Source organism: Rhamphochromis longiceps, linkage group LG6 (genome assembly GCF_057381845.1).
Source record: "Rhamphochromis longiceps isolate RC_006_pf linkage group LG6, R_longiceps_female_GT1.1, whole genome shotgun sequence".
NCBI classification, from domain to species: domain Eukaryota; kingdom Metazoa; phylum Chordata; class Actinopteri; order Cichliformes; family Cichlidae; genus Rhamphochromis; species Rhamphochromis longiceps.
Window position 1 is genome coordinate 23,839,814 of NC_140562.1, and position 12,490 is coordinate 23,852,303.

General features: G+C 41.6%; 2 long non-coding RNA genes across 2 annotated transcripts; one reads left to right on the top strand and one right to left on the bottom strand.

The window, feature by feature from the left end:
- The first annotated feature begins 2,138 nt into the window (after window positions 1-2,138).
- LOC146668024 (uncharacterized) lies at window positions 2,139-2,887 on the top strand. The gene is made up of 4 exons (XR_014911979.1): window positions 2,139-2,192; window positions 2,304-2,377; window positions 2,508-2,555; window positions 2,692-2,887. It is a non-coding gene; the product is annotated as an uncharacterized LOC146668024 (long non-coding RNA).
- A 2,471-nt stretch (window positions 2,888-5,358) lies between these two features.
- LOC146668025 (uncharacterized) lies at window positions 5,359-7,795 on the bottom strand. Its single transcript, XR_014911980.1, has 4 exons — window positions 7,749-7,795; window positions 7,575-7,648; window positions 5,689-5,736; window positions 5,359-5,552 (listed from the first exon to the last, which is right to left on the bottom strand). It is a non-coding gene; the product is annotated as an uncharacterized LOC146668025 (long non-coding RNA).
- Between the last annotated feature and the right edge of the window lie 4,695 nt (window positions 7,796-12,490).

A 12,490-nucleotide genomic window follows, 5' to 3' on the forward strand; every position in this document is an offset into this window, starting at 1 on the left:
TTTCTCATGGGTTCTAATGGGGGCCTTTCTTAAAATGACTGGTCCCAGTAACAAAGGCGCTTGTCGACTCAGAAATCGAGAGAAAACCAACAACACACCCGGCAGAACATTATGTTATTTACACGAGTGCGCATAAGTGGTCCGCATGTGCGCATTTGCTGTCAAAATAAAAGACGCGCACCAGATAAGAAGTTGCAACACGCGTTTGCGTCCATATAAAAAGCACTGTTTTTGTCTGCTAGAGTGGGATTTTCACGGCACATTCTGCACCACATCTCTGTGCGTTCATCATTTGTTTGAAGCCAGCTCACCTCCTGCAACCACTTTTCCGAGAATACGCGCTTCTTTTGTGGTTCGGACTCCTTCTGACATTTCTTTGGAGGTGGAGGAAACCCAAAGCAATTGCTTAAAGGAGCTTCTTCGACATCTTTAAGAGTTCTAAACAAATGTCTGTCCTCCTCCAGAAAATGTTATGTACACGCATTACAACTTCTTATCTTGTGCGCGTTTTTTATTTTTGATAGCTGCACTTTCTTTTTGCCTTATAGTCTGATTTGTCATAACTTTTCCGTTTTGTGGTAAGCTTTTCTTTGGCTGTCACTTCTTCACCCTGACCTGTCTTATGTGGCTCAGCAGAACTAAAATATATATCCTGCTGCTTTTACACACGCACTCACATAAGCTCAGCGATTCTCTGCGTGATCAACCTCTCACATGTTTAAGCTGCGGGAGATTTCACTTGTCATGTTTGCATAGTAAGCTAACGATTAATAAGACGATGTCAGAGGAATTGGTGCGCAAATTATCATCACTCACAGATCAGTGCTGTCGCTCTCTATACACAGTTCGCGCGATTGCAAAGTGAAAGCAAAAAACAAGCGCAAATTCAAACGCGATTTCAATATGTCACATATTGACAGTGGCTCACCGATGCCAATGACATAATTACCCAGCTACATTTCCGAAAGAATGCAAAAGCATTGACACATATTTTTCCTTTCTACGATAACCCGACGGGCAGGGCAGAGATAGATTTTGGTAGCCCGACTCGAAAAATCGATATTGCGAGCCCTGTATCTGATTGAGGAATCACTCATCTTTGGAAAAGAGAGTTTATTACAGAGAAATGGCTCTTTCCAAAATAAAAGCTATACTATACGCTTCTTCTGGGCTATATTCTCAGCAGCATATTAAACATATCAGGTTCCCATAAGGAGAATCATGTGCTAACGGCTGTCTAAATGACTCGGATAACGTTTGTAGCATGCATGCTTGTTGTTTTTGTCTGCTTCCACTTGTCTTTGCACTAGGATGATGTCGGCATAAATGTGCAGTCATATTCGTTGTGTTCCCACTAGTTCTGTCAGCGTTAATCTCGTTGAAATGACGTTAACGAGCTACCGCCGATCGCCCCGTGCATGGGCTAGACAGCCAACACATTAACGAGCTAACTGCACTAACACACTAGTTCCCACCCATGTAATTGAGCATTGCGTGGCACATCCAACATACTGTTTTACTTTAGTCCATGACGCGCTTACCTTCAGGGTCATACGTCACATGACAACCAAAATAGTTCCAAACGCCAGATCTGAATGAGGGTGGGGGAGGTTCAGTTTCCCATGTTGCAAGGAGAGCTTAACTTCTGTCTGGCTAGCTTGCCCTGCGCTCAGTGAGTCTGCGTTCGACTACTCCGCCTAGGCTGCACTGTCGAGCGCAGATCCACTGAGTGCTCAACACAGACAGCATCGTCAGAAGGAAAATTTATTGTTCGATACATATGCGTACCGAACCGAAAGCACTGTATCGAACGGTTCAATATTGATACGAGTATCCCTAATAGATAGATAGGACCTGGTGACCATTACCCCTACATTTTAAAGGGTAGACAATTATACTTAAAGGAACATATACAAACAACAGTTAGTTTTGTATGTGACTCATACCTGGTCAATCTCACATCACTGTGTTGCAGCAAAAGGATTAATTAGGTGTGTCCCTGATTGTTGCCCAATTGTGTTTACCCTTGTTAAGATGAGAATGTTTTCTAAGAGTTAGAGTTTCCCAACAGTTACGCAAATGAGATTAAATCATCTCTTGCAACTGTGTATAAAAAGCTCTGCTGTCAGTACAGCATTACCACAATCATCCACATCTCTGAGACAGTCTGCTGAAGTTGTGAAGACCTGACGGTAACATTTCTCATCAATCTCTTATTGCTTCTCTGTTTTCAGTATAATGTTGGTTGAATGGTGATTTTGCAGATGGTTTTGACCACATCTCATCAGAATTATTGTTAACAGGTGAAATCACTGAAACCATGATCAAGGTTGTGTTTCTGCTTGGATGCCTGCTGAGCCTTGCTCTGGCAAATCCTGTAAGTGTAATATGACTGTAGAATGATATATCTTGCACTGTGTGTGTGTGTAACTGTGTAACCAGAGACTGTGTCAGTGCTCCTATCTTGTCATATCCAAACAATACATTTGCATGTTTTTTTTAAACAGAATGACTCAGCACACGAGCGCGATGCACGTTCTTCATCTAGGGAGGGGGTGAGTCTCATGTTTGTCTTTCTAGGTTTGAACATTAGACACACTTGACTCTCTGATATTTACATATCTCTAAGAAGTTATTCACCAGAGAATGCATTATCACATGTAATAATATATATTACTGATTCTCTTGCAGATTACTGGGCCTTCCCTAAATCGTCTTACCCTGCTACTACCTTTTCTACAGAATCCAGCACTTCTGCAGAATTCAACGCTCCTTGCTTTGCTTCTTGCTGCTATACGATAAGCTGCTCCTTAACCAACAGCTATTACTGCCACAAACCAACAATGAATAAAAACCTATGTTGAATTGCACTGGGGTTCTTTTGTCATTTATTTACAGGATTATTGAAAATCAGTGCTTATTTTTGAGTGACTCTGTCTTAAACTAAGATTAAAAATGTTGTTGTGCCAACAGTGCAGTGTAGCTAGCTGAACGCTACTTCTTCACTATGTACAACTCTGGATACTGTAGCTCTTCTGAAAAAGAAAGGCTTCAACCAGTACCTGATTCCCTGGTATACCTCTCAAATTGGCACCTTAAAGCACACAATGTTGCTTGTTTTGCTTTAGTTTTTCTCTTTTCTAAACTGAATCTTGACTTTTTCTTTAGTCTTTCTGCTCACTGTTGTGTTTGGTAGCTGCAAAATAAAGTTCATCAGTGAAAATCAGGCAGACACAAAATTTGTTTTGGGTTTTTCACAAACACCTTTTTATTGTACAGTTTGGCCCATAATGTCACTGTCCTGGGTCGGATCAACCCAGCATTTTGAGTTCCTTATGCTTTGGTTTATTTTTGAATTATGAATCTGTGTTTCAGTTATTCTGGTATGTTTTTGCATTATGACTAAGGTTCGGGTTGTATTTTGTTATTATTGCCGGTTTAATTCAGCGTCTAGTCTGTCTTACTTTGTCGAGTCCGTGTCCTTGTAAAGTGTGTCTTGTTTCCTGTTTTACTTTGAAGGTTCATGTTCCTGTCTTTGTCAGTGTTTCTAGCTTTATTCCCCCTGTCTTGTTAGGTCTTATCCCTCCCAGCTGTTCCCCTTGTGTCTTTAATTCCTTGATGACTCCTTCAGTGTGTTTAAGCCCAGTGTGTCTTTGTGTCAGTGTGGCATCGTTAACGTCTGTTCATCCTCATACCACCCTGTGTGTTCTGTTTGCCTGCCTGCTAGTTTGTTTGCATTCCAGTCTAGTTAGTTCTTTGTTCAGTCTGCATTCCCACAATAAAGCTGAGGGTTTTGAGTACACCTGTGCCTCTGTGAGTCCTGCTTTTTGGTCCACCTTTCCTGCCTGCCTTCACACAGCCATGACACACAAGTTTTTGGACAAAGCTTTTGTCATTTTTCCTACTGAAAGTAGCTGTACATAATGTTACATCTGTGAGATGATTATGGGCAATTTTTTTCTTCAATGTTTAAAATTTTACACGTGAAGAAATTCACAAAGTCATCTTGTGCCGGGTTTCCTGTACAGTACAGAATGCGTTCAGCTTGAAAAATTTACAAAAATCTTCGATCGCTAGCAGTGTGACTCTGAAGTGCTGTACTGCATGTTTGTAAGTTTTCTCCCCAACAAACACAACAATGTTGACGAAATGTTTTGCACCGTCAAAGGCACCTGCGGTAGCACCCAAAAGACAGAGGAGGCTGCTAACAATCGCACAAAAAGTTGGACTTCTGGACATGCTAACGGAAAGTAGAAATTACCATATTTTCCAGATTATAAGGCGCATTAAGCGAAACAAAACAGTCCGAAAAGTCAAACTTTACACAACTCATTCTTCTTGCTTCCTCTACTTCTTTACCATTGATGCATTAATGTTGAATTCTCTTGCAGCTGCTCTGTTCCCATGTTCTAGACCTGAAAACAGTGTTTTAGCCTTGATTTCATTCTGGAATACTAGACTTGTTTTTCTACAAAGATTTGAACTTTGAGTGTTTAAACAAGAGAGAAAAGCGTAAAGATGTTCATGCTTGTCTGAGAAAAGTGTATAGTGTGTAGTGAAGGGTTTTACAGCCTTAAAACATCTATAACAATTGTAAAAAAAAAAAAAAAAGAGAGAGAATACAGTTGGCTACTTCAGCGATTTCAGCTATCGTAGGTTATTTTTTAGAACGTAACTCCCACGATAAATGAGGGGCCACTGTATCAGCTTTAAGGTGCACTGTTAGATTTGTATTGTTCATTATCATTTATGCTTAGAAATATTTACTCATATGCTTAGAAGTATATAATCATTTGTTGAAAGAATGTGTCATCCTAGGAGGTCTGTAACAACTCTGTGTAGCATGAAGAGGGGGGGGGGTGTTCACTCCTCTACGGAGTGTTCTGGCATAGATCACACACCTCCTAGGAGAGGTCGTATCTTCTCTTGCTGATATATGGTATAGCAAACACACGTATATCTGTTTGAGTGTAAGAGCCTTTTGTTTAGATGGACCACTAGACTCCTGGCACACACACACAACGCACGGTACTCTTTGTGTGTATGAAACGTCATATGTTAATGAACCTATGCATATTCATGTAACCACAATAAAAGGAGTGCTATGGGGAACCTGGCTGAGAGTCTGACGGAGGTCAAGTGGGTGGAACGACACTTGGCTCCAGGTCGGTCTTCTTCGTGTTATTGGGTAATGATCAGACAAAAGTGTGTGATTTGGGAGAAACTGCATGAACAAGGAGATGTCGTTTATATTGACTAGAATAATCTTTTCTTGTTTTTTTTGTTTTTTTTTTTAACTTTTTTTAAAACAGAGTCACTCAGAAATAAGTATGTAAATAAATAAAAAAATCCCAGTGCAATTTAACATAGGTTTTTATTCATTGTTTGTTCGTTTTCAATTCCTCCTTTGTGGCAGTAATAGCTGTTGGTTAAGGAGCAGCTTATCGTATAGCAGCAAGAAGCAAAGCAAGGAGCGTTGAATTCTGCAGAAGTGCTGGATTCTGTAGAAAAGGTAGGAGCAGGGTAAGACGATTTAGGGAAGGCCCAGTAGTCTGCAAGAGAATCAGTAATATATATTATTACATGTGATAATGCATTCTCTGGTGAATAACTTCTTAGAGATATGTAAATATCAGAGAGTCAAGTGTGTCTAATGTTCAAACCTAGAAAGACAAACATGAGACTCACCCCCTCCCTAGATGAAGAACGTGCATCGCGCTCGTGTGCTGAGTCATTCTGTTTAAAAAAAACATGCAAATGTATTGTTTGGATATGACAAGATAGGAGCACTGACACAGTCTCTGGTTACACAGTTACACACACACAGTGCAAGATATATCATTCTACAGTCATATTACACTTACAGGATTTGCCAGAGCAAGGGAGTGCAGAATTATTAGGCAAGTTGTATTTTTGAGGAATAATTTTATTATTGAACAACAACCATGTTCTCAATGAACCCAAAAAACTCATTAATATCAAAGCTGAATGTTTTTGGAAGTAGTTTTTAGTTTGTTTTTAGTTTTAGCTATTTTAGGGGGATATCTGTGTGTGCAAGTGACTATTACTGTGCATAATTATTAGGCAACTTAACAAAAAACAAATATATACCCATTTCAATTATTTATTTTTACCAGTGAAACCAATATAACATCTCCACATTCACAAATATACATTTCTGACATACAAAAACAAAACAAAAACAAATCAGCGACCAATATAGCCACCTTTCTTTGCAAGGACACTCAAAAGCCTGCCAGCCATGGATTCTGTCAGTGTTTTGATCTGTTCACCATCAACATTGCGTGCAGCAGCAACCACAGCCTCCCAGACACTGTTCAGAGAGGTGTACTGTTTTCCCTCCTTGTAAATCTCACATTTGATGATGGACCACAGGTTCTCAATGGGGTTCAGATCAGGTGAACAAGGTGGCCATGTCATTAGTTTTTCTTCTTTTATACCCTTTCTTGCCAGCCACGCTGTGGAGTACTTGGACGCGTGTGATGGAGCATTGTCCTGCATGAAAATCATGTTTTTCTTGAAGGATGCAGACTTCTTCCTGTACCACTGCTTGAAGAAGGTGTCTTCCAGAAACTGGCAGTAGGACTGGGAGTTGAGCTTGACTCCATCCTCAACCCAAAAAAGGCCCCACAAGCTCATCTTTGATGATACCAGCCCAAACCAGTACTCCACCTCCACCTTGCTGGCGTCTGAGTTGGACTGGAGCTCTCTGCCCTTTACCAATCCAGCCACGGGCCCATCCATCTGGCCCATCAAGACTCACTCTCATTTCATCAGTCCATAAAACCTTAGAAAAATCAGTCTTGAGATATTTCTTGGCCCAGTCTTGACGTTTCAGCTTGTGTGTCTTGTTCAGTGGTGGTCGTCTTTCAGCCTTTCTTACCTTGGCCATGTCTCTGAGTATTGCACACCTTGTGCTTTGGGCACTCCGGTGATGTTGCAGCTCTGAAATATGGCCAAACTGATGGCAAGTGGCATCTTGGCAGCTGCACGCTTGACTTTTCTCAGTTCATGGGCAGTTATTTTGCGCCTTGGTTTTTCCACACGCTTCTTGCGACCCTGTTGACTATTTTGAATGAAACGCTTGATTGTTCGATGATCACGCTTCAGAGGCTTTGCAATTTTGAGGCTGCTGCATCCCTCTGCAAGATATCTCACTATTTTTGACTTTTCTAAGCCTGTCAAGTCCTTCTTTTGACCCATTTTGCCAAAGGAAAGGACGTTGCCTAATAATTATGCACACCAGATATAGAGTGTTGATGTCATTAGACCACACCCCTTCTCATTACAGAGATGCACATCACCTAATATGCTTAATTGGTAGTAGGCTTTCGAGCCTATACAGCTTGGAGTACGACAACATGCATGAAGAGGATAATGTGGACAAAATACTCATTTGCCTAATAATTCTGCACTCCCTGTATTGTTTGGATATGACAAGATAGGAGCACTGACACAGTCTCTGGTTACACAGTTACACACACACAGTGCAAGATATATTCATATATTACAGATAACATCACTAGCACAGTCTTTAGTCATATTACACTTACAGGATTTGCCAGAGCAAGGCTCAGCAGGCATCCAAGCAGAAACACAACCTTGATCATGTTTTCAGTGATTTCACCTGTTAACAATATTTCAGATGAGATGTGGTGAAAAATCACCATTCAACCAACATTATACTGAAAACAGAGAAGCAATAAGAGATTGATGAGAAATGTTACCGTCAGGCCTTCACAACTTCAGCAGACTGTCTCAGAGATGTGGATGATTGTGGTAATGTTGTACTGACAGCAGAGCTTTTTATACACAGTTGCAAGAGATGATTTAATCTCATTTGCGTAACTGTTGGGAAACTCTAACTCTTAGAAAACATTCTCATCTTAACAAGGGTAAACACAATTGGGCAACAATCAGGGACACACCTGATTAATCTTTTTGCTGCAACACAGTGATGTGAGATTGACCAGGTATGAGTCACATACAAAACTAACTGTTGTTTGTGTATGTTCCTTTAAGTATAAATATTTACCCTTTAAAATGTAGGGGTAATGATCACCAGGTCCTATCTATCTATATATCTGTCAGGAATCGCTGTGCGGCAGGCAGGAGTTGGACCCAAAATGCAGGACTCACAGACTCGGGGAGGTGAACTCAAAACACAGCTTTATTTGCTGGGAGAACAAACATACAAACTAGACTAAACTGGGAAACCATAAACTAAGAACACACAGGGAGATCCACACACAGCATGAGGGACGACGTCACGCCGAACAGAGGGAGACGCAGACAGAAATACACAGAGGGTAAACGAGGAAAGTGGGAACACACGGGGAACACAGGTGACACTGATAATCATAACGAGACAGGGCGGGGTGAACTGAACATGACATGTACGGGCGTGAGAGTCACAAAGTAAACAGGAAGTGCACAGAGGTTCAGACAGGAGGAGAGAGAGCACGGGGAAAACACAGACATAACGGGCTGGGGAAACATGAAACAACCACAAAGGGAGACGAGGGCTCATAAATACATAGAGGGCACACAGGGGGGAGAGAGAGAGCACGGGGAGAACTTGGACATAATGGGCAGGGGAAACATGGAATAAAACATAAGGAGAGACGAGGGCTCACAGATACACAGAGGGGCACACAGGGGGTAAAAGCCATGAAGGGAAAACACTTAGGGAACAACACAACAGGGCAACTCAGAAAACATGGCCTAAATAAGGAACAAAATACAAACATACAAGAAAACTAAGAACACTGGGCCAACATGGCCCAGGACCATGACAATATCTATCTTCTGGCTTTTTAGAAAATGTAAAGAAACTAGAAAATAATCAGGTGTTGTATATTACAACTGTGACCCAGCATTTTGTGTTATTTTATATTGTTGATTTCTTATGTTATTATTTTGTTAAAGTCATGTGCTATCCTTAAGTAATGGTATAGTTGACTTATTGTTTGAAAATTATGCTACTACATTCTGAGCTAAAACAAAAAAAAAGATCTCAAAAGGTGTATTTCGTGACATGGAAACAGTAGAATGAAGAAATGTATCCAAATCTACGTGGTCCTGTGTGAAAAGGTAATTACACCCTAAACCTAATAACTGGTTGTGCCACTTTTGACTCCAAGAAATTCAATCAAGCATTTGTGATAGCAGGCAATGAGTCTTTAACATCGCTGGGGGATGGGGGTTGGTGGTGATGTGTAGAGAGAAAAAAAAATCCAAACATTTTACAGAAAGTGATGTTCATGTGTGATTTAAATGTGGAGGATAAAGAAAGTACTCACCTCATATCAGCCGTGGTGAGAGCCACCATACTTTTCATACACATTGACAAACTGTAGAAAATTTCTAAGTATTGTATTACTTGTATTTGCATATTCAAGTAGTATCTGCATATATAATCACTTATAATAATACTTACAGGTTGAACTAGAGTGAGGCATGGGAAGCATCCAAGCAGAAATACCTTCAGCATGGTTTCACTTATTGTGGAACCAATAAGTGTTGAAAAAAAAAAAAGACAATGAAGACAATAAAGATGTACTGAAATGACAGATTCAGCCAAGCAAATAAAAAATGATCTTTTACAATCGTTGCACAAGAAATACAGTTGTAGCTGAGGTAGAGCTGGGCGATATGAGATTTTTCCAAATCATGAAATGTTTTTTTCATTTCAGGCGATAACGATATATATCACAATATAAGCCAAATAACTATATTTGTGAGATTTAAATGTGCCGTTGCTCACAAGTAAAATGTGAAATAATCAGCAGCTTCTTTTGATTTAAATATTTATTTCCCATAATAAGTTCAACAGGGTAGATGTACTAAAGAAACATGAGACTTTTTCAGATAAATAAAGGCAAATATTGCAAACTACACAAAAAGCAGCCGCTAAAGCGTTTAAGTTTCAAAATAGAACAAACAAAACAGACTACTAAATTGTCAATTCCACTTAGAAACAAAATATTAATTCTAAAAATAAATCTTAGTTTGTTTTACAGAAGAACAGACAAAACTGACTAACTTTTGTCAATATCAAATAAACTGAGAACTAAAAGGAAATTCTCAATCTCTCCTTGTTGTATAGCTGAGCTTTTCAAACAGTTTTAACAGTTACTTTAGTCTGACAAAAGCCGAATGACGAATTAGCGCTTCCAATCAGAGATTGAGCATGCACCGGTTTATTGTATTTCCAGACTTGCTTTCGGCACATTTACAGTGCACGCTACTCTGTTTTTTGTCAGACTTGAAATAGTCGAAATACCTTCACACTACGGAACTTCTTTGGCTCTTCCGTTCGACAATCTCTCCGGCATTGGAACCATCATCTGTTTTCTCTTCGGTAACCTTTGGTCACGCTCTCGGTTGATTTTTCTCTAGTCGGCACACTCATTTCCTCCATTACCCGGGCGGCACGGCGGCTGGCTGCTTCAAATAAATACGCATGTGCGGCTTGGCACTTGTGCTGTACGTAACAAGTCACGTGACGCGACGCTGCGGCTGTGATTGGTTCGGCTCTGCACTACTTAATTTGTATTGGCTGTTCTTCTTCTTTTTTTTTAAGAGGACATAAATTAAAATTAAACGCAATAGTTTAATTTTTCTATTGAGAAAAAGTTATTTTGCAATACATATCGTTATCGTTCTATCGCCCAGCTCTAGGCTGAGGTGTGGTCCCTGGTGCAGCTGCAGGGGAGGAGTGGTGCAGTGAACTCAAGGGGTCAGTACCAGGATGAGGGTGAGCCACAGGTGGTGGATGATTGACTGATGATGGAGTCTCTTTCTTTTTTTTTTTTTTTAAGGTTTTTTTTTTTGCCTGTCCCGTTTGGCTCTTTTGCCATTAGAATTGTTGTCTAAAGGCGAAGAAAGATGCCCAACGGATTTACTTTACCAAATTGACCATCCCAGCCTTGCCGTAATGGTCTATTTGATTCACCTTTTATTGTTTATTTTATTTTCACTTGCTGAATACGGGACAGACTTGATTGGGGGAAAGAAAGGGGAGAAAGAAAGAGGGAAAGAAAAACAGCTGAGAAGAGGGACGGGGAAAAAAGGCAAAAAACAAAAACCAACAGAATAAACAGAAAAAAAATACATCTATCGATCACCTGGATCACCTGCTGAGAAAGATAAAAGAAAACAAGCAGAAGAAAACGAGAGTAATAGAATAAACAACATCACAATGATATATGGGAATATGACAGTAAATACTAAATATTAAACATTATTGTGCTGTCATGGTCCTGGGCCGGGTTGGCCCAGTATTCTTAGTTCTCTTGTATTTTTGTATTCAGTTCCCTGTTTAGGTTCTGTTTCCGGAGTTGCCCTGTTATGTTGTTCCCTGTGTGCTTTCCCTTTGTGACTCTCACCCCCTGTGTGCCCTTCTATGTATTCATGAGCCCTTGTCCCCTTTTGTGTTTTATTCCATGTTTTCCCCAGCCTGTTATGTCTGTGTTCTCCCCGTGCTCTCTCCTCCTGTCTGAACCTCTGTGTACTTCCTGTTTGACTCTGCCTGTCTCCCGTCAGTGTTATGTTCACCCCGCCCTGTCTCGTTATGGTTATCTGTGTCAGCTGTGTTCCCCGTGTGTTCCCACTTTCCTCGTTAACCCTCTGTGTATTTCTGTCTGCGTCTCCCTCTGTTCGGCGTCGCGTTCTCCCTCATGTTGTGTGTTATTCTCCCCGTGGTTCCTGGTACATCTCATGTTTAGTTTTTCCAGTTTAGTTCAGTACTGTTTTGTGTTTCACCTTTAAGCCAGCATTAAAACTGTGATCTTTAAGTTTATCCCCGTGTCTGTGAGTCTGCATCTTGGGTCCTTCTCCTGCCTGCCACACAACGAATCATGACAAAAGAACGCGACCCCGAACTGGACCCAGCAGCTCACAACCCCTCCGCGGACCTCCAGGAAGACTTGGTCTACACGGTGGAATACCACTGTGAGGAATGGGCGACGCTGCCTAGAGGCGAATACCGGGAGACCGTAGCCGTCCGTCTTCAGCGGATGGTGTCCGGGCTCCCGTGGCTATTCGGCGCGCTGCGCCCCCACATCCGGGACTTTCTTGTGTCCGCCGTGGGCATCCGCCCGGGGCAGCTGTCCCAGAAAGAACCGGAAACGGTCAGGATCGGGACCATGGGGCTCACCACCGTTACACCGCCTGTTCGCTTCTCTTCGGCTTCTACATCTTCGCCACCGCCTGTCTACACTACGTGGCGCAAGGAGGTGCCAGAGGCCAGCGACTTTGGTGAAGAGGAGCGGCAGCAGGTGTTACGGGCGTATCGGGAGGACGAGCTCCGTTGGAAGCCCTGGCTTATCACCGAGGAGGAGCTCTCGTCAGCTGTCCCACCACAGATCGACCACCCACCCTCGCCGCCGCGATCGGGCTACTCGTCTCCTGCTTCCTGCCTTGCACGGATGTGGTCTGAGGGCGAGGAGCCGGTCGCCACGGAAGG